This window comes from Eretmochelys imbricata, chromosome 7 (genome assembly GCF_965152235.1).
Source record: "Eretmochelys imbricata isolate rEreImb1 chromosome 7, rEreImb1.hap1, whole genome shotgun sequence".
In the NCBI taxonomy this organism is placed as follows: Eukaryota; Metazoa; Chordata; order Testudines; family Cheloniidae; genus Eretmochelys; species Eretmochelys imbricata.
The window spans coordinates 88822080-88844736 of NC_135578.1; positions in this window are offsets into that span (position 1 = coordinate 88822080).

The following is a 22657-nucleotide window of genomic DNA, read 5'->3' on the forward strand; positions in this document are numbered from 1 at the left end:
TTGTCTGGGGCTCCGGCTGCTGCCTGGTATGGTTGTGCTGGGTACAAGAGTTCTGGCAGCTTTGGTCTTGAGCTGTGTTCCAGAGTTAGGTTCCAATGGGCCTCTCTTTTTTTGACGCTCGTTATATAGTTAAAATGAGAGTCCTTATTTATACCTTAATCAATTATTTTACTTAAAGCATGACTATACAATAAATCTAATCCCCCAATAATAATCCCCCAAATAGGCTAAAACAATTTCTCTAGCAACAGAAAAACCTTATAATTTCTACTTATCAACAAAAGCAACTTTTAACAAAAATTCACACAGTCAACCAGTAAGAAAATTGCAGAAACTTAAGTTTAGCTTGTCCATATTCCTTTCTATTCCAATGAAGCTGTGATTTTACTGAATCTATCCCTGTTAGTAATGCTGCAACTAGCAGGCCGCAGCAGCCACGAGGCACATGGGTGTCCAGGGAGGCTCAGCGCACTGCCCCTGCACCCACAGGTGCTGCACCACAAGCTGCCATTGGTCATGGTTCCTGGCCAATGCAAGCTGCGGAGCCATCATTAGGGGCAGGGACAGTGTGTGGAGCCTCCCTGGCCACCCTTGTGCCTAGGGGCTGCAGGACCTGGTGGCCGCTTCCAGGAGCCTCGCAGAGCCAGGGCAGGCAGGAAGCCTGCCTTAGCCCCTGCTCCCCATCCTTCTCCCCCCACAAGCCCCCCCCCCCCCCCCCCCCCGCACCACTAACTGGACTTTTAATGGCCCAGTCAGCAGTGCCAACCTGAGCTGCCAGAGTCCCTTTTTGACCTGGCGTTCCAGTTGAAGACTGGATGCCTGGCGACCCTAATCTTTTGTCTACATCTAACACTGTACATAATTTTTAAAAAGCTGTTCTCGCAATTCAGTTCACATGCTGTATAATGACCTTCATCCTTCCAGCTAAATCAGTCTGGAACTCAATGTAAAGGCTACTAACAAAATTTCTTAATTGTCTGGAGGGGTTGCTTTTGAGCAATATCAGGCACTCCCCCAAATTGATTTCATAACATTATTCCAGTTTCTTCTGGCTTAAACAAGTCTAGTGTAATTTCAGCTCTGTTTCCTCATGGGCTACCTGGACCTTGGGTGTGAGCATGCATACCAACAATTCCCGTATCCCAGAGCAAGCAGGTATAGAGTAGGTGGGACCTTGGCTCCACACCCTCTACCTTCCAATGCACCAGCCAGCACAGCTGAATCCATACAGGGAAGTGATAATTTGCTACTAATAAAGTCTGGTAGCAATTTACTACCCCTCCCCCCGAGCAAGGAAAAAGAAGCCCATAGCGAGAACTAGGAATCCAATCAGTTTCTGCATGGCACTTGACTGAGCCACACTTTTCAGTGTTAAGAACAAGCTGATTTCTCATAGCAGCCTCCATATTTTGTACACTATTCCCAATTCATGCTATTGAAGTACATCTACTTCCAATCCAGGTAGTTCTCTTGTCTCCACTGAGAAGAAGAATTTAGGTTCAGTGTTGAAGTGCTGGGTAAACTGCAAAGCAACACTGGATTGCTCCAAGTATGATACGTTTCTCACTGCTAGCTCTTCTGTGTGATGGGCTGAAACAATGTAACTGGATATGGAACCTCTGGCAATCTTTTTATGTATGTGGCATCTTTAATACAAAATGTATCACAGGAGCTATTGCTGCTGTTGAATTAGGGTTTGAATGAGATTTACATGGAAATAAGTTTCCCTATTTTCTTCTCAATGTTGGCTTTGCTATGCCCATTTCTATTTCTAGGTACAAGTCATTTTGCCAGCAAAAACTGCTGCTCTACTACAGAAACTTCAAGAAATTACAACTAAGCTGCAAGTAACTCTACATGCCTTGTGAAACTGTCCCAACAGGCAACTTTCACTGGTTTCATAAATTCTGTTCTTTGGATGAGTGCGTGCAATTCCCGCTACAGTTAATGAGTAGAATGTGTGTGTTTCTAAATATATATGACCCATTTTTCACATAGTTCTGGTTTTAACATAAAGTTTATGGCCTACTTGGGATAAAAAAGAATACACTAAGTGGTATATTCATATCTTGGTATACGAAGGCTTGGTGCCACAAATGCCCATGGCACTTTACAAACGTACAGAAATCAACATTCCTCCCCCAGCCTATAATTTTGCACCTACATCAAATTGCTGAATCCAAATTGCATGCATAATTCAGAAGTGAGGCTGAAATCCTTTTTAAAATGTGAATCAGACCCTATAAAACAATGACTTAAGTGAGAATTGTGCTCTAACACCCAGCGCATGAAAATCTGAATGTACCCTACACTTATTACACAATATAATCTATTTGTGGTTTCTTTGGGGTTTGGGAGCTATGTCCAGCCACTTTAAGAACTGAAATATTATCATCTGAGGTTTAGAACTCTTCCCTTTTGAAATGTGATCTATAGCAGACTTGTTTTCTCTTTAAATATGCAACAGCACTCTTGAACTAACTGTTTACACCATTGTGGAAAATAGGCAATTTCTGCTGTTTAACTCTCAGCTTGAATCAATAGTTTTGCATTTCATAGTCTTGGTTTGGGGCTAGTTTTCTTGTGGCTTCACTTTTCAAAGATTTTATTTCTGATCAAAGCAACACACAAACAGCCACACTGAATTTATCCAGTATATCACCAATAAAACTAGTTTCCACATAACTCATTTTGTTTTTCCCCTTAAATCAAATTACAATGGTTAACCTTATTGTGTGGTTTGCATGGTTGCAGGAGGCCTAAAAGCAAACTTCATCACCCAATGAAATCAAGAAACTCCAATCACAAATGTACTGCACTAAAACCAGCTAGAGAATGTTGAGCACGGGAGGCTGGTTGTATTTTAACGGAACACAGCTGGCAGCCTTAGTTTAATGATTCATCTTAACAATTACCATGGAAAATTAAAAGATTTGGTTTGAATATAAAAGGAGCCTTCACAGCATTTGATGTTTCCTTCTAAAGCAATACCAATTAATACAGTGACGTGAAATTTCAACCACAGTGAGAACCACTAAAATACTGGCTCAGGTCAGGGACCGGTAATGTGAACTGAGCAAAATTAAAATCTGTGGTGTTTGTTAGGCCTAATGAGAAGGAAGCACTAGCTTCAGAGTTTTTGATAATGGTGTGTATTCTTCTTCTTCTAGTGATACACTTTCATCCCAAATGTGGGAAACTAATTTAGACTTCAAGAACTTATTTCTGCTGTTAGCTATGCTGGTGTAAATCCAATAAGTCATTTTGCAGATCAGTGCAACGTCACTAATATCAGCAGAGTTATTATGAGTAACAGAGCAGAATTTGGCATAAAATTGTCTTTTTTTTCTCTCTCTGTAAACTCTGATTTTTGTCTACAGAAATGACGTATGCAAATACCAATTTGCCCATCCTTTTACAGGCATAAAAACTTCCTCAAATATTGCCCTTAAAAATGTGTATTGATGTGATTTAAGGCAAGTTGAAAACTTGCCCCCCTTTTTTTAGAAATGGGGTTGGGGGGTTGTGGAACTAATTTGGACTGAAACAGGTCTCATTGTAAATTGCTTCCAATTTTAGAGATAATCTAGCAAGGAAGTTTTGATGGAGCCACTGAATCTGGCTTTTAGTTGCTGTTCTTTAAACAAATGTGGACAGATACTGTGATATCTTACCCAAAAAGTGATAACTAGGTATTCAGTATTTGAAATTGCTTCCGAATTAATGGCTCTAGGTGGTTCTGGAGGGTGAGCAAGTGTGGTATCCATTTTAATGTTGATAAATATATCCCTTTTATCAGTCTGTTCTGCAGCATGAAAGAAAACCCATTTCAGTGTAATGATACATCTTCCCATCTTTAACACAAGGCCTCAACTATCTGCTGCTAATTCCCCCAAAGCACTAAGGCATGTTTCTGAGCCAAAATCCCTAGGTTCTATGAGGAGTTATTAATAATCATGGGGGGGGGGTCAGAAAAATTGGCTAACATGGACAAAATTACTTGCTTTTTCAAACATCATTCTTGGAAATGGCTTCATTGGTTTTGCTAACACATTTTTCAAAAGGGAGAAAAAGGGTATAGCTGCCTGAAGCAAAGACCAGGTAAGGAAAATTTCAGTCAGAACCATAAAGATTGGCAAAGTTTCATAAGTAATTATAAACAAGGGGCTATAAAGGGAAGTGTTCGGCGACTTTTACTGGCTGAGCAAATTTGAGGCCCTGCAGTCAACTCAATGTGATTTATCTGTCTGTCCATTTGTAATATGTCAGCTTTTGAACACCACATCCAATCCACTCCAAAATGTCAGGGAATGTTCTAGGTATCAGTAGACAGAACCCTGTTAATTTTGGTGGAAATTGGAAAACCAGGAAAGCCTGATTTCCCCTAATAAGACCTACAGAGTGGCCATTTGGGACTGCAGGCAGAGGCATCTCTTGCATCCCCTGATGCTGCATACACATCAGAGGCAACAGCTTAATATGCTGTTCTCTCACTGGGTATACAGTTTGGCCTACATAAACACTGAAGTGTATGCATCCAACTCTCTAGGAAAGGAGCTGCTACCAGAGAGAGAGAGAGAGAGTGAGTGTGTGTGTGTGAGAGAGAGAGAGAGAGATGAGTGCAATAAAACGAACATTTTGGACTTTGCCCAATATCTAGACACTTCAGAACTTTCAAAACTAAAATCACTAAGGAAAAAAATTCCCTTTTTATAGCCTACAGTCTAGCTGAAAGTGATTTATATAATGTGTGCCCACCCAGTCACAGAGCAAATGCAGACTGTGTCTTGAAATAACTACAGTACTGTGCTATTTTCAATAATGTTTAGCTCAAGATGTAGTTAAGGAAGCCCACTAAGCACAGCAGGCAGATATAGAAAGAAATACTCTTTTTGCATTTTGTGTCTGTGTGGCTTTTTTACTCCTTTCTCTATTTGCACGACTGCCTGCCAAGGAAATAAATCCCCTGTTCTGGAAAGAACTTAAGCAAATGCTTAAGTCCAGCCCCATTCCCAACAACTATTCATCCGATGGATAACTTTAAGCCTGTGAGTACTTCCATTGCCTTAAATAGATATAAGCATGCACTTTAAGGTGAAATCAAGTTACTTTTATTTCGTGTAGCTAGTGGCTAAACTACTTTCTGAACTCACTGACTTCAGTCATAAAGAGAGAATTATTGTGGATCTTTTTTCAAATTGCATAATTTGATGGTTAGTTCATTATGAATACAGGAAATGTCCTTACTTTTTGGATGAATACAAGGAAGTGATTTTTGTCCTGACAGGATGATAATCCAGAAATTTATGGAGGAGATGGTATGATGGGATAACATGATTTTGGTAATTAACTGATCTTTAAATATTCATGATAAATAGGCCTAACGGCCTGTGATGGGATGTTAGATGGGGTGGGATCTGAGTTACCCAGGAAAGAATTTTCTGTAGTATCTGGCTGGTGAATCTTGCCCATATGCTCAGGGTTTAGCTGACTGCCATATTTGGGGTCGGGAAGGAATTTTCCTCCAGGGCAGATTGGAAGAGGCCCTGGAGGTTTTTCGCCTTCCTCTGTAGCATGGGGCACGGGTCACTTGCTGGAGGATTCTCTGCTCCTTGAAGTCTTTAAACTACGATTTGAGGACTTCAATAGCACAGATATAGGTGTGAGGGGTTTTTTGTAGGAGTGGTGGGTGAAATTCTGTGGCCTGCGTTGTGCAGGAGGTCAGACTAGATGATCATAATGGTCCCTTCTGACCTTAGTATCTATGAATCTATAAATGAGTATCGGAGTATAATTTGATAGTATCTTGACTTTTATTTTAAATGGGGTTTTTTGAGCTTCAATTTTTGATTGGGTTCACCCTGGCCTCCCCTAGCTGCAGATAGTGAGTGCTATTGCCTCCCCTTTGGGCAATGGCTCACCTATGTTAGGGTCCAGTTTTACACACCTTACTCATGCAGGAAGTGCATTACTCACGTGAATGATTCCATTGATGTCAATGGAACTTCTTGCATGAATAAATGTTACAGGATCGAGGGGAATGGCTATGTTTTTAGTTTAACTAGCAGTCTGATCAGGTAATTTGTTTGGATACTCAAACTATTTAGCAACGTTTTTACATACAGTATACATCTAGTTGCTCAGATGTTTATTCAGTGGGATTTTGGGGACACCTGTGTGTGACTGGCATTTCAACCTGCTATATCTTTTAAATACGACTCTCACAAATTCAAATACTATCTATTTATGCAAATTAAATTTAAAATCTTACTCACTTCCCTCAGACAAATTTGTTCAGTTTCACTCCTTTCTCCAATTTGCCTGTCATGTATTGCTTTTCTGTTAACCTGACTAAGCTGTGTGATCAAGTTAATACTAAAACTGATCTGTCCATGATGCAAGATGATCAAGAAACCTTATAATGTATCTCTTCTAGTTCAAAATGCCATAAGAATGGTTTCCCCTCTTGGTGTTCCCTAGCTGTAAACATGTGGTTTTCTTCTTGTGGTTTACTTCGCAGATTCAAACCATGTGGTTGTAGTGGGAAATGCCATGAGAAGTACTTTTCTCATAATATTCTATCAAAAAAGTGAGAGAGTAGGATCAGTATTAAGCAAGTGGATCTCAAACAGATTCTCTTTATGATTTGCTTACTTCACTGTTGCATCTGAGGAGAATGGGTCACTTTCAACAATAAATCAATTTTAAGGATTTGGGCCTCAATCCTTCATTTTCCTCCAAGCAAGCATATTGCTGTATCTGTGCACAATTTCATTGAAATCTGTCCAGGATGATGATACAGGATCAGGACTTTAGACTTTTTTTTTTTAAGGGAGATTTTTTTTTTCAATATGAAAGATGTATCATTTTCCTCAAGCGTGTGGTCTCTTCATTAGTCAAATTCTAATGTACACTAAATATATTGTTTATTTCCTGGGTATATATCTGTTGGCTAGAAACTGTGTGTGAATGTTTCATTTGCAACCGGGTACAATTTTCATAAATATCTAAACTGATTGAAGATAGGAATAAGAATCTTAAAAGACATGTAGGAGCTTAAGTCTCAGAGACTTTTTATGTCACTTGGGTGCTTAGTAGCCTATGCAACTCTTGAAAACTTTACACTGAGCCTCTTACAGCAACAAAAAAGAATGACAAGCGTGTGTTCCATCATGCCAGGGACAGACGCATAATCAGAAATAATGGTTCTTTATCGAAACCATTAAATATGAGTTTGCAGACTTTTTTTTGTGCAATGCTACTTTGTCAGTTACTCATGCTACATCTTCTGTATATTTATTTTTTCTTTCTTTTCCTATTGTCCCTCAGTAATTCAAGGGAGACTTCCACCCAGGATTTTTTTCATGGCTTGATAATCTTGGAATATGTTTACTTCAATATATACATACTATCTATGCACCACTCTGTGGCCCAGATATTTCAAGATATTTAGGCTTTGCTTGATCAGCATTGCAATGCCTAACTGATTTAGGAGAATACATCTCATTTTCAAATTGCGGCACTTAGGAGCCAAAATCCTTTGGGATTTTAGCTCCTAAATGCCTACATCCCTTTTGAAAATGAGCTTGAGGTTCCTAAATCAGTTAGGTGTTGCAATGCTGAGCACAGGCTGTGTCTAACACAAGTGATTTACAATATACCATGGGGGAAGAGTCATCAGTGTCTTTTGAGTGCTAGGCTTTTAACTCTTTGATCAAGAAAAGCCCACAAATGAATTAGCATAGAGATTGTTTGTTTTCCTTTTCTTACTCCTTGCATTTGTCAGTCTGCCACTTGATCTTTCAGATTGTTTGTTTGCTGCTTCTGAGTTGTAAATTGGTGGATACAAGGCAAAGAAAATAATGGGCTAGCATTGTCCAGCCTTAAGAGAATGAACACTCTCATAGCACAACTATGCTTCATTAATCCAACTAGGAAATGAGTTTTATTCACACTGATTGCAAAACAAAGGGTTGCTGCTACACTTTGAAGTTTGTGAGCATGGGAACTGTATCTGTCTTCATTGCTAGAGGGGGTAGTGTGTATCAGTTGTTCTCAACCAGGGGTACACATACCTCTTGGGGTACACCCAAGTCTTCCAGGGGGTACATCAACTCATCTAGATATTTGCCTAGTTTTACAACAGGATACATAAAAAGCACTAGTGAATTCAGTACAAACTAAATTTTCATACAGACAACAACTTGTTTATACTGCTCTATATACTATACACCAGGGGTTCTCAAACTGCGTGTCGGGACCCCTCAGGGGGGTCACGAGGTTATTACATTGGGGGTTGTGAGCTGTCAGCCTCCACCCCAAACCCCATTTTGCCTCCAGCATTTATAATGGTGTTAAATATGTAAAGAAGCCTTTTTAATTTAAAAGGGAAGGGGGGGTCACACACACAGAGGCTTGCTATGTGAAAGGGGTCACCAGCACAACCGTCTGAGAACCACTGCTATACACTGAAAGTACAATATTTATATTCCAATTGATTTATTTTACAATTACTTTCTCATTTTTACCATATAAGCAATTTTTCAGTAATAGTGTGCTCTGACACTTTTGTTTTTTATGTCTGATTTTGTAAGTAAGTAGTTTTTAAGTGAGGGGTAACTTGGGGGTATGCAAGACAAATCAGACTCCTGAAAAGGGGTACCATAGTTTGGAAAGGTTGAGAGCCACTGGTGTATACCATGAGATAATAATACAAACTATTGGTGAGGCAGCATGGGGAAACGTAAACAGCCTATATATGCATCCGATGAAGTGAGCTGTAGCTCTCGAAAGCTTACGCTCAAATAAATTGGTTAATCTCTAAGGTGCCACAAGTACTCCTTTTCTTTTTGCGAATACAGACTAACACTGCTGCTACTCTGAAGCCTATATATTTGTAACTCATGTGCCTAATATCTCTTTAAGAGACCCACTGGCGGGAGGTAGGAGTGAGTTGTGTCTGGTTCATTGTTGCTAGGCTGATTAAGCGCTACACCTCCAGAAGCTTCTGAAATTGGGTGTGGTAGTTTTGGATATGTTTCAATAGGTTCCCTGTTGCTGGGGTCAGCCTCCATAAGGGTAGCTGCTTTACAAAGGGCCATTTGCCCTGTGTGAGTTGGGAGAAGCTGAGCCCAGGAGCAGAAAGCCGGCTGTTGTCCTTAACTCTGAAGCATTTTGCAGCAGGGTTTTCTTTAAATCTATATGCTTAACTGAGTGATTGGTTAATCAGTTAGCTGACTGGCTAGCAGTGATGTCAGCAGAGGAAGAGTCTGCATGGATTCCAACTGCAGATTCCTACAAGCAAGTGGAGGGAAGACGTTGTTTTAGACTCAGCAGACTGTCTAGATTTGGTGACCAAAGACTGTAACTGAGACTTAGGTGAACAAAACCTAAGCTTTTGGGAACTGTTTCTGTGGGGACTGAACAGTTCAGATTTTATAAAGTTATTTAATTAAATTCATTTCTTTAGTTCCTTTTGGGACTTGAATGTGGGAAGGTTGACCCTGTGCAATCCTTGCCGAAAATCAACTCTGGGTCTTTCTATGGGAGTTGGGTTTTTTTTCAGGCACCGGAGAAGGGCAATGAAATGAACTCTAGCCCACCCAAATGTTACATGTAAAGCACAATCTTACCAGCATGACCCTATACTGATTTGCTTGCTTATTAGCAGGAAATCTGTAGAGTTTATGCTCTACTTTGTTCTTTCAAGGTAGTCCAGAAGAGAAACATTTTTCATCCTCACCATCATTCTCGGGTGTTTCTGTTGTATCTCTTGTCTGCCATTTTGTCTTAAATGGAAAGAACAGCTAAAGGGCCACTGTAAAACTGATTCCAATGGTGATCTGTCAATCCGCAACAGAAAGGCTCGACATGCTACAGGGCACACCAGAACACTTACTCATATGTTGAACACATTGCATTTAAAAAGACTCGGGGCCAGAGAATGCTTCTCTTGAATTTGGCAGGAATTTTACTCTTGACTTCAACAAAAGCAGGATTGAGCCCTTAGTTTTATTTAATGTGCCAGTTACTTTTTGCATAGTGTATCAGTGGCTCTCCTAGGATATACTACACATGTTTAATATAATGCTAATTGAACCCATCACATGACAGATAAAAGCACGGCTTTTTATTGTGCACAGTCTTTTATTGTCAAGTTAGTATTTGTATGTTTAAAAAAAAAGAATCTGCAGCCATAAAATTCAAGAACCTTTACATTGTAAGTGAGTGACCGGCACATTTGTTAATATTTATACTATTGCATGATCATTTCCGGATCATGACATCATCAGCAGGTTTTATGTATTATTTCCCCCTTTGTTCTTCGCAAGTTGAAATGCATTCACATCCCCAGACAGCAAGTTGTATTCTGAATATTTCAAGAGTTATGTGCAAAGTGACTTTCATATTGCCATTTTATATAATTTTGTCCTTTTACACAGAGTTTGGGTAGAGTTTTCAGAGTAGCAGCCGTGTTAGTCTGTATTCGCAAAAAGAAAAGGAGTACTTGTGGCACCTTAGAGACTAACCAATTTATTTGAGCATAAGCTTTCGTGAGCTACAGATGCATCTGATGAAGTGAGCTGTAGCTCATGAAAGCTTATGCTCAAATAGATTTGTTAGTCTCTAAGGTGCCACAAGTACTTCTTTTCTTTTTGGGTACAGTGAAAGCTAAAGGATAATTTTGCCCAGGAATCCATCCTTGCCAATATTTTATGCTACAGATTTGTAAATTCCAAATATAATATGTATTCTCTTTTCATATATTTAAATTCTGAAGCTTATTACAAAAGTATAAAATTGGTATTGTTGAAAGCACCAAGTAATATAATTATTTTAATTGGAACCTTTTATTAAGCTTCTTTTTATATTGTACCCTCAATGTTACTTGCCAGACATGGCCTCCACTTCTTGTTCTTTCTGCTCTATTCTTTATAAAGAGGGTTTTAAAATATATGTAGTTAATTATTACTATAACTACTTAAACCAAAAACAAATTAAGGATAAAAATGTACCGTACCTTAGATTCAGTATATTTCTTTTTAGGTTTATAAATTATTATATCATTTATATAGTTCCATAAGTCATCTTGGTGGTCTACAGTAGAGTTCAGTGCCAACTAGCTCTCACAGAAGTCAGTTTTATGAACTTCGGTGGGAGCAGCTTAAGTTCAGACCCTGAATGTACTGCCTTCATAGCGTCAGACTGTAGGAGCTGCAAGCCTATGTATGTAATCACAGAACCTTTTTGAGCAACAGATATCACTGAGGGGCATATACATGTCCCTTGAACGCCACATTCTACAGACTGAGTGTATAACTGATTTAACACCAGAAGCCTTATATGGCACTCAGCTCCAAAGTAGAGGGAAGGAGGATGGTTCAATACGGCCAGCTGTAAGGCTGCAGAGCCACGGGACGGTCACCCTAATCTAAGGGGATCCTGTGGCAGCATACTGTCAATATAGCACTTCATATGCCCACCTGTGACCAGCATAGAGGGTGTAGTTGGTGGGGGAAGGGTGTGGTTTGGGCTCCCTACCCCATGGATCCCTGCCTGCCATAATGGGACCATAGGGCCATAGGCAACTGGTCTAAATTAGAGCTTCAGGCTACTGTTACTTACACCAGGGAACTGACCTAATGCACAGAAGGATTCAAACCATATTTGTATCCCCATGTCCTATGATGCACTCTGTTGTCCTTGGCCATAGCCAGGTGTTGTGGCCAACAAATCTAAAAATGCATACATAGAAATGTGCTAAACAGGGAGAATTATTTTGAAATGCTAAAAGTTAAGTTACTGCTTCTAAGAACAGTAATTATACATGTGTTTCTGTTTTAAAGTGAAATACAAGAGTGATTCCAGAAATTCAGATTGCACATATGAAGCCATATTGTGAGGTCCGTTACACTGAGGTATATTCTTAGGGCTAAATTAACAAAGGCATTTAGGCATTGCAATGCCAAGAGGCACCAGTGCTAACTTTTAGGCATTTGGAAAATCACTGGAATTCACAACGTCTGGGGCTAGGTGATCAGGCTCCCTATACAATGAATGCTTGTGGCACCTTAGAGACTAACGAATTTATTTGAGCATGAGCTTTCGTGAGCTACAGCTCACTTTACTGAATGCATCCGATGAAATGAGCTGTAGCTCACAAAAGCTTATGCTCAAATAAATTGGTTGGTCTCTAAGGTGCCACAAGTACTCCTTTTCTTTTTGGGAGTACAGACTAACATGGCTGCTACTCTGAAACCTATACAATGAATGGTGAGAGATAGATGCCTAAGAATGGGATTCACAAAAGCCAGCCATGTGAGTGGGCAGCCACCTAAGCTAGCTAGTGGGAGATGCGCAGAAGAGGGGTGGGTCCTAAGGCCCACCCCATTCACGAAGTTTGGTGCCTATATCTGCATGGCATTCTGAGCTCTGAACCCTCTCTTAGAGTCAGGCTTCTAAGGCGCTCCTTGCAAGACACTGAGGGGGAAGGAGGAGGCCCTCCCTCAAAAGTTTTAGCCCAGTGGGTAGGCCACTCTCCTGGGATGTGGGAAACCCTCAGTTCAAATGCCCCCTCTGCTTAATAAGGAGAAGAGATTTGAATAGGGGTCTGTCACATGTCAGGTAAGTGCCCTAACCATTGGGATATGGGCTAGTCTGATGTGGGGATCCCTTGATCACTCTTGTTGAAGCTGTTCCCCTTTGGATAAATAACTAACACATCATTAGAGCAGAATACTGGACCTCCACATCCTGGGTTGGTGTGTTAACCACTGGGCTACAGAGTCATTCTCATGCATGCGTTCTCTCTTTGACTTATAATTTATCATAAGTGAAACAGCTTCAATAAAAGAGGATTGAGGGAGACCCAACTTGGAATATTGCACACCCCAGTGGTTAGGGTACTTTCCTGAGAGATGGTAGAGCCCTGTTCAAATCCCATCTACTCCTCAGAGCCCGCTTAGTGGATTGGGCCTGGCAGGCCAGTTAGGTAGAAGAATGCTTATCTTTCTCTGGTTTATGAACTGCACTGGGGCTTAAGCATCTGGATGCCTAGAGGCAGAAACATAGGTGCCTAAGGAACTTTACTGCGAAAGCTTAGGTGCCGTGTGAATTTAGATGCCTACAGAGTTAGGCAGCAGCTGAGGGGATGGGAGTTGTGAATACTAGTGATTCCTGATTCTGGGATTTAGGCACCTAAGTGGCGGAAAGTCACTGAAGTCCCTTTGTAAATCTAGGCCTTAATGACTCCATTGGTTACACTGAAGTTATGCCAGATTTATAGGAAACTGAGATCAGAATCTGGCTTGTTGCATTTTAATTATGAAGCATGGTGAACACTTCAGATTAAACACATGCCTCTATAATATAAATGAGTGTTAAAATTTTGTTTGTAATATGCAAATTAAATTAAAGAAATGCATAGATTTCATGACATCTGCAGGGAGCTGTCCGGGCATGTGTTTAATTATTTTATATCCTGCACACTTCACTTCCTTTTTCCTCAAGGCTGTCTCCTCCAGAGAATTGATAATTATAGTTCAGTAAATAATTCTATGGTAGTTACAGCAATTACAGGTATTATAGCTGCCATTAAGTTGCTTTAACATAAGCATGTGTCTTATAAGGGATACATAAATAGTACTTAATGTCAAAATTACATGTCATATTATGAAGCTAGTATGTTAAATGCATGTATATATTTTGAATGAGCAAAAAAGGAACCTTTAAAATCCTGTCTCTATAATTCATAAATTTTACAACCAAAGACATTGATAAGCTATCAGTTCATGTGCTAGCGATCTCTTCTTTATCTGTGTTTCACAGTGTCTGACCAATATAAGAATGTGAACTGGCTTAGGTTCAATGGAAGTGTCACTGAAAGACAGAAATTCCTCTGGATATTTTCGTTATCACCATGACACACCTTCTCTTAGAGGTTTCAGAGTAGCAGTCGTGTTAGTCTGTATTCGCAAAAAGAATAAATTGGTTAGTCTCTAAGGTGCCACAAGTACTCCTTTTCTCTTAGAGGTGTTTGTCCAAACCTTGCAAGTCTAATTTGTGGTCTTAGGCTCTTATTCAATCCAGTGCTGCTGCTGTATTTCCGGGTGGCAAAGCTGGCACCTAGTACTCTCTTTTCATCTTTCCCCTCTAATGCAGATCTTGACACAATCTCTGTTTTGAAATCTAAAGGCTATGTTACTGCAATGTGCTCTGCTTGGGGCTAGCTTTGAAAAGCACCTAAGAAGCTTCAGCTAATACAGAAAGTAATGGGTCACCACATGAATGAACGGCAAAAAGTCCTGTGGCACCTTATAGACTAACAGACGTATTGGAGCATAAGCTTTCATGGGTGAATACCCACTTCGTCGGATGCATGTAGTGAGCTCCTGTTTTCTACACTAGCTACCTGTCTGTTTCCAAATGCAGTTCAAGGTGCTGGCTACAACCTATAAAGTCCTAAGTGGTATGTGATCCAGCTATCAGAAGGTTCTCTCTCTCACATCCATCTCAGTGGTTAGGGTTCGCTAGATCATTCTTCTTCCTGTTAGTTCATGGGATGGAATATTCCAGGATCAGCTCCTGGGTATTTGCTTAGAGCATATTCTCTCTGGCTGGCTGTCCAGATGTGTTGTGCTTCCCAAGCAGAGTAAGATTCATCTGCTTCACTAGATCTTTACTTAGCTGGTGAGACCGCGACTGCAGAGGGCAAGGAAGATGTTATTAGTTTTTGTAAATGTTGTGTTTGATTTAATCACTGTAACATTCCCAGTTCCTGAGATTATGGGTGTCATCTGTAAATCTTTAAATGCATATAAAATGTAAACAATACACATTGTTTTTTAACTTTTTATCTGCTCCATATTTAACATTTGATTTGCAGTTGCATTGAATGCATTACAATTAGCAACTTCTTCCACTAAGAGAGAGCTGAAACAGAAGTGCTTCATGCCAGGACTGAAGTGTGTTCACATACAGCTCTGCCTTAACTTTCACAGCATCTGCTTGCGCTACATGTGGTTAGAACTATTAAAATGAGGTCTAAATTTCAGAAGCACAGAATTCACTCGTATCTTTTTAAATATGTAAAAAAATCAAGAATAAGATCAAATGAACTCTATCCTAGTGTATCACCTCAGCATCTCCTGCCCTTGAAAATCCTTCTTTTCTACTGGCTGTTAGTCTTATCTGCAGTTTGAATTAAGCATACCTTTCACAGAAGACTTCCTCCCCCACTCCCCTTCAAGATCTCTCCCCATGATAAGGGGATGTTCATATATGAGATTTGGAGAAAATGGCTATTGGAAAAAGTACTGATTAAGAAAGGAAGTGAGCTGTAGCTCATGAAAGCTCATGCTTTCATAAATTGGTTAGTCTCTAAGGTGCCACAAGTACTCCTTTTCTTTTTTCCAATATGTACTGTAACTACTGGTATATGTCTGGTTGTGAAGTTTTATTCCAAGTCCCCCATATTTATTTGTAAGAAGTGATGTCTCAGTTTGGAATGCTAGGCATTTTGTAGTTTTAGTGGTTAACGGATATGTAAACCTTTTGGATTTTTATCTGATAGCATCATGAGTTCATCAATACTTCCTTATGCCATATTACATTTATGTTACCTGTTACTTTTTTATCTTTATGAAAGAACTTGGCATGCATACTACATACTAGTTTAAAATGGCATAAAATTCATTCTTCCTGAATTCTTCAAAGGAAATATGAGAAACTGAACAGGGTAGCATAGAAGCAGCCTATGTTGTCAATTGCTCCTCAGATGGTGTGGTCCAGAAAGCAAAACAAGATTATCCCTTAAGATTACATAATTCCCTATGAAAGGCAAACATGTAAGATTAGCAGGCTTCAGTCATGACTGAAAGTATCATTGTACTACTGAGGTGAGGTAATCATTAGCGGTATTCATGGTTTTGTTTGTTCAAATGACTATTGCCAGGGCAATCTGTAAATCACAAAAGCATTTTTTTTCTTTTTTATGTAAGAAATAACCAGTATCTCGCATCCTTTCCTGAAACTAGCTGCTCAACAAGCAGACCCTTAGTCACATGAGCAGTCCTTACTTACCCAAATAGTCCAGTATTAATGGAAGGGCTCACATAAGTCAAGGTTTGCAGGATGTATGCTATCTCTGCCATTTTCACTAGAATTTTTTTCTAAACCTTGGGTCTGGGTCTGTGACCCAGTTTGTAAGAGCAAAAGCACCTAATAAAGCACCTTTCCCCATAATGTGTGTGAACAAGGAAGCTTGTTTTTTCAGAATAGAATATTTTGATTCTTTGGGATCACAGGACTTGCAAGTGGCAAGTTAAAATGTGTACATATTAACTACCAATTAGAGTTATGTGAATATCTGATTTTTCAGTTCAGTGGCAATTACAAAAATGTTTCAGGATGACTCGCAAATCTAAATTTAATGATTTTTTTTGGTGAATTGAAAAGTTGAAGAAAAATTGACACATACTGCTTTGTTTTGATTTTAAGCATTTTTTAACATTTAATTTAAAAAAATGAAGGAAACTTTGTACAAAGTCACTTTGAATTGAAATTAAAAATGTCAAAACAAAGCATTTTGACCTTTTTCAAAAAAAAATTGCTTTTTAAAAAAATATGATTAGTTTGGCAAAACTGACATGAATTTGTGAAATGTTTCAGTTGTAGCAAATCTTCATACTTTTGCCATAAATAAGTTTTGGCCAAAAAGTGTCACCTAGCTCTATTACCAATACAATAATGGCAATTTCTGGACTTGACATTTGCATACTGCGCTTGTATTCAGGTTTGGGCTTCCTAACAGGAATTCAAGAAACCTGTTTTTTGGGGGAAAAAAATGTCATCAGCATAAATAAAAGAAAACTTTAAATATCTCCAACAATCCATAAAGACAAAACAATGGTGAGGTCGACAGGTAAGTTTTCTTTTTCTCTTTGTGGTTTTATATATGTTCTTTAGAGGAACAAAATAAGGGCACATGGTTGTCATGGATTGCAAAGAACATGGCAACAAGCAGGTGATCACTTAAAAAAAAATGAACCACCACCTATTCCCCCAAGAGGATAAATGTTCATCCACCTCTTGCTCTCCTGATAATGTAAGGAGGGTTTTAGAAGCTGTCGTGTACTTCGTGTTGGCAGCAATACCATTCATACTTCAATTAGCATGGATCACTCAAATTTTTTGCTGAAGTGCATATGTATTCTATGTTGTTTTCTAAATATTTTTAAAAGACCAGTCCATCTTCCCCTCTAAGTCATTCTTGGTGATCTCAGAGGAACTCAGAGGCCATGTCCCCCAAAAGTCACTTTTCAACACAGTTGTGTTACTGTCATAAGACCAGAACAAAGCCCAAAACCCCAACGATCTCCACTTAGTATTCCCTAAGGATATTCATCTCAAGTTAGCAACAACTCCAGTGTGTCTTTGATTAAAGCATTGCAATTTGTTTCCCATATATCTTAACAGCAGCTTAGTGCAAAGATCAATCCACAGGTTTTGAACTAAACCCCTTGAACCTGGTGACTTTCTCTTTTTCAAAATTATATGATAGCCACAGGTGGAAAATATTCAGTGTGAGAGCTAAGCTAGAAAGCAATGTGTCTATAATAACATGTTAGAAGAACAGTGTTTCTCAAGGTATTTTACCAATAAGCAAAGTAGTATTTTTTTCAACTGACATTGAACACTTTGGGCATCGATAGGCATGAAAATATTCTTTACAGTTTTTAGTATCAGATATACAATTAGTGTTATTAAAATAATGAATGGAAAACTATTGGCATCTCAGTTCACTGATGATATAATTAAGAATATGGTCCAAATTCTTCATTCAGGAACACAGCTGTATTTCTGAAGTCATTTTGTTGGAGTCAGTAGAGTCACTCCAGATTTACACTGGAGAACAGAATTTGGCATATAGTGTAAAGTTAGGGAGGAGAGCCCTAGCCAAAATCTTTCTTATAATTGTTATTTAAGGGGTGTGTGTGTGTGTGTGTGTTAATTAACTGAATGCCAAATATTGCATGTTAGAAGACGATGATGGCTCTGGTTCTTTCCTGTATTAGAGCCACATTGTGCTCTCCTCTCGTACAAAGCAGCATAGCCAGCCATAGAAATATTACCCTTACCTGAGTGAATTCCCCTGCTTCTCCTTTTCCTGTGTACCCCAAAACTTACAAATGCCACAGTCGGGACTTAAATTATTTGCAGTCATATAACACATCACACATTTAGATCTGAATAAAACTGGTATATCTCCAATGATTTCAACAGAATTGTCCCCATTTGATCCATCTCTGAATTTAGCTCCTCATGCCTAAGGTATTAACATGTTTATACTGTGCTATAATTAGTTTAGGTTGCAAAGAAACCAATGCTTTGTCAAAAATGAGAATTGCCTTCCAGGAAATGATCTGAGCAACTGATTACACTGAGACTCCACAACTTAAAAGACGATGAGGTGATTAGTGGTGAACCCTGCAGAATGTTTTAATTCTATTTTGTGGCCTTTGCCTTTATGAACTTTCAGAGTTATCTTGAGGAACTTACTTGTCTTGCTGCTAGAATACTTATCATTTATTGATTGTGTCCCCTAGATTAAAGGAGTTTCTACTAAGCAGAAGAATGCATTCTTGCCCAGTTCCATATGGAATCACTTCTGCAGATTGTCCCATTTTCTGCATCTCTCCTCTGACTTTGGCAGGCGTAGGTTATTTGAGTTGCACCCACGGTGAATATCTTATCCACAGATAAGTACTTGGAACCAGGAAATAATGTTATGGATTATAGATCTCCACCAGGGTAGCCTTTAATAAGCTAATTTGTTGTCCTCAAACTGCTATTAAAAGTTAGTCTTTTTCTTTTTTTGATGACCAGAATTTTTTTTGGACCAGTTGCTTCAGTTAATAAAAGGGGAGAACTGATTAAATATTTAGACAATGGAGAGATCATAAATAAATATATTAACAATAGATTTTAAGCTCTATTACACTAATAAAGTTTTGCATGAATCTGTGTAGCACACCTTACTACATGTGAAGATATAAAAATACTATTAAAAGTTGAACCAGAAATAAGATCAAACAGTCGTGATATCATTTTAAATTCAAGCCTGTCACATTCATTGTCTTTTTCCCCTATATTAGTCTCCAAGTGCCATGGAGTATCAAATTCCCTTCCCATCTCTTTTGGACAGGAAAACATGTTATAATGTGTGTGGGCTAGAACAAATCCCTGTCATACTAGGGAAATTTTGGACTTGGATCCAAATTGTGTACTCTAGACTCATCTTATTACTATCAGCTTCAGTTGAAAAGCTTTGATCCTTGGCTGTGGCTGAGCAGCCCACAGAAAGTGCTTTGAATCACCTTTGATCTATTTCAAAATTATATGGTAAAAATGAGAAAGTAACCAATTTTTCAGTAGTAGTGTGCTGTGACACTCTTGTATTTTCGTGTCTGATTTTGTAAGCAAGTAGTTTTTAAGTGAGGTGAAACTTGGGGGTATGCAAGACAAATCAGACTCCTGAAAGGGCTACAGTAGCCTAAGGGGCCATTATAGCAGCCAGTGATTGCTGTGGTGGAAGAGAGACCTGGCCATGTCCTGTTTCCCCTTAACCCTGATCCCCTAAGTCTCTATTACGTTTAATGAATAGGAGCGTCATCCATTGAAATGTAGAAAATGAAAGATATGTACTCTGTCTTGCTGGGAGGAGTCCAGCTTGCTGCTGGTTGAAGACATAATGGGGAACTTATCCTGACTCTATAATTCTACCGTGTTTTAACTACCTAGTGTAAACTCAGTAAGGAAAAGTATTTGCTTCTTAATAAAAGTAATTTTCAAAGACTGTGGCCACAGACCTGGGCTCGGGATGAGCTGCACTTGGTGATTGTTACATAAGGGGGGAATATGGCTGTATGCCAGATTTGTCACTTTATATATAACTGCAATTTACACCCATTTTAAGGTCCCTTTATGAGAGGGGACAGGTAGATAGACACTTGCTAGCTCACTCTCTTAAGCTAGCCTGCTAAAAATAGCAGTGTGGACATTGTGGCATGTCCCCCACCCCGCCGGGTTGGAATTTGGTTGACTAGCCCAAGCCACCACATGTACCACAAGGTCCAGGCTGCTGCTGAGACTATCCACACTGAGCATCATGCCTCCCAGGGTAGATAAACCCTCTACACAGAGCTGCAGCGTGAACGAGAGGCGTGTGAATTGTAGAGTGCTCTAACATGTTGCACTGTAACTGAGCAGTGCACCCCCTGCTGGTGTGAACCAAAAAGTCTCTAGTGCACACAGCACACACTAGGTATCTTTTAGTTCATGCCAATGTGGGACAGGCAGAGCAGAACACATTAGAGTATGCCACTAGTTTGTAGATAAGCCCTTGTGTAAATGAGAACCAGGGCCTTAGTCTTTATCTAAGCAGCTATTGTATTGGGGTTCTTTCCTTTTTCAGGATGTCCAGGTCGTCATAGAGATGTGTCAGGAAAGGAGACCATATTTTCTTAGTCTTTTGTTTAGTTATTGTCACATATCCACAAGATCAGTGCTATGCCCCCAACGTTGGAAGTCTCTTGCAGGCACCATTCAATGTGCCAGACCCCTCAGTCGTGTCACTCTTCCTTCAGGGAAGGCACATGGCCACGCTGCCTCCTGTGACGGCACTCTGGGTTCAGCCCCGCTGCTTCACACTGTGATCTCTGTTCAGTGAATCAAGTTGAAAGAGACTTCTGGTAGAGACTTCTACGCTGGCATTTACTCGTCAATTGGAACAGAGCATCGGAAGTCCTTAAGGTAGCGTAGTGAACCATAAGTTAAAGCACAGTCCATTCTGATCATTCCAGAACAATCACCAGAGCAATCTGTAGTGAACTCCATTTCAGGCGCTCTCTCACTTCCTTCCTTAGTCAGTTCCCAGAAGAAATCCTAGACTCCTTCCAAAAGCCAACCATTTATTCCCCCACCTCACACCTCTTAACTATTCTCAAGCTGGGGTCTCTGCTCAGCTTCCCTGCTGAGAGGCAGGGACATCCATGAGTCATTGGAGCTTACATTGTCTCTCTGGCCCCCTTGTTGGGCTGGGTTGGTTTCAACTACTTCCTTATGGACTTTTTATTCCACTCAATAAAGATAGGTGACCTGCTCACCCATGTGTCTTAGTCTTTCCTGAGAGCAAAGTTAATCTTTCCCCCCACTGGGTAGCAATGTAACATATAGGGGAAACTGAGGCACACATAGGTCTCATAAAATACTACAGAAAAGTCTAATTTCACAGTTATTTAACCACTAAACAAAATGTGTACAGGTATAATGATGCACGGTAGCTTGTGGATGTTATTTGAGTTTCTGTGTTCACTAGTGCCATGCATCTCTGGATGTCATGTATCAAAAACAGATGTTCTTTGTATCAGTAAGGCTTGTAGCAATGTCTATTTAAAGTTAAACTGAGACCAACTGAAGCCAGAAAGGCATGCTTTGATTTAAATAAATCAAAGCACATCACAGCCGTAGTAATTAATAATCCAAGCCTAGAGAAAACATGAACAGTAGAAGTCTTTTCAGAAAAGATTTTTAAATACTGTATCAGGGCACACAGAATCTATTGGTATTAAGAGCCCAAGATCTGCCAGAGTGAGCAAACAGAATATATCAATGAAGAATGGGGATTTCGTGTATAATGAGTCTTATTTATGACAGCTATTGGAAAGCAATTCTTCACTTGAAGTATAGTGGGCATCAGATGCAAAAGCTCTGGCTAATGATATGAGACTAGGTCTTGAGATGTAATTATGTTACTTGCATCATGTATCAAGCAGAAGTATTAATGAACTTAGGCTCAAATAATTACAACTAGTAGAGGAAAGAACATTGGTTTAAAAGTCTGACTTAAAATTATACTGAAAAAGGAAAGACATTGCCTGATAGTTTTTCCGTTGAAGTTAATGGGAGCTTTACCTTTGCCTTCAGTTGAAGTAGATCTTACTCCCTTTCAGAGCTGCATCAGATCAGGGCACAGTTTTGACATAGATAAGACTAATAGTATGAGTAGAGTATTAATAATACACTAATAGTACATTAGTAGAGCACATTATCTTAACGCTATTGTTCCAAAGATGTAGTACCAGATTGCCAGTGGGGCTCGATTTTCATAGTTGTATCTTCTTGTGAAGATGATGAAAGTCTGTGTACCCTTATGAGATTCTGGTGACTAGTGAGGCACTGGTGAACAAAGTCAACAAGGAAATGGAAAACTGCCAAAAATATTCACCTTTAGATACCTGATTGCATGGGAAAGTCTTACTAAACTTTTCACCTCCTTCTATTTGGAAGTCTACACAGCAATATTGTAAAACATCAAATTTCCAATGAAAAGACAATGTGGCTTAAAAAAAATCATCCTGAAAGTGTGTCTTTTGTGGTAAACCTAAAATATTTAGTTTTACCTAAAACCTAAAAAGTATTTAGTTCTGTAAAATATTTCTGTGGGGATAATTATTAAACATTTTCATAGTTATATATGTACTGGGGAGGTGGAAGAACTACAGAGACACAATTGACATAAGAGTAACAGGAGAGTTGGATTCTAGGTTACAAAAGGCATTATCCACTTAAGGCAAAATGCTTGTCGCTGCTGTAGGAA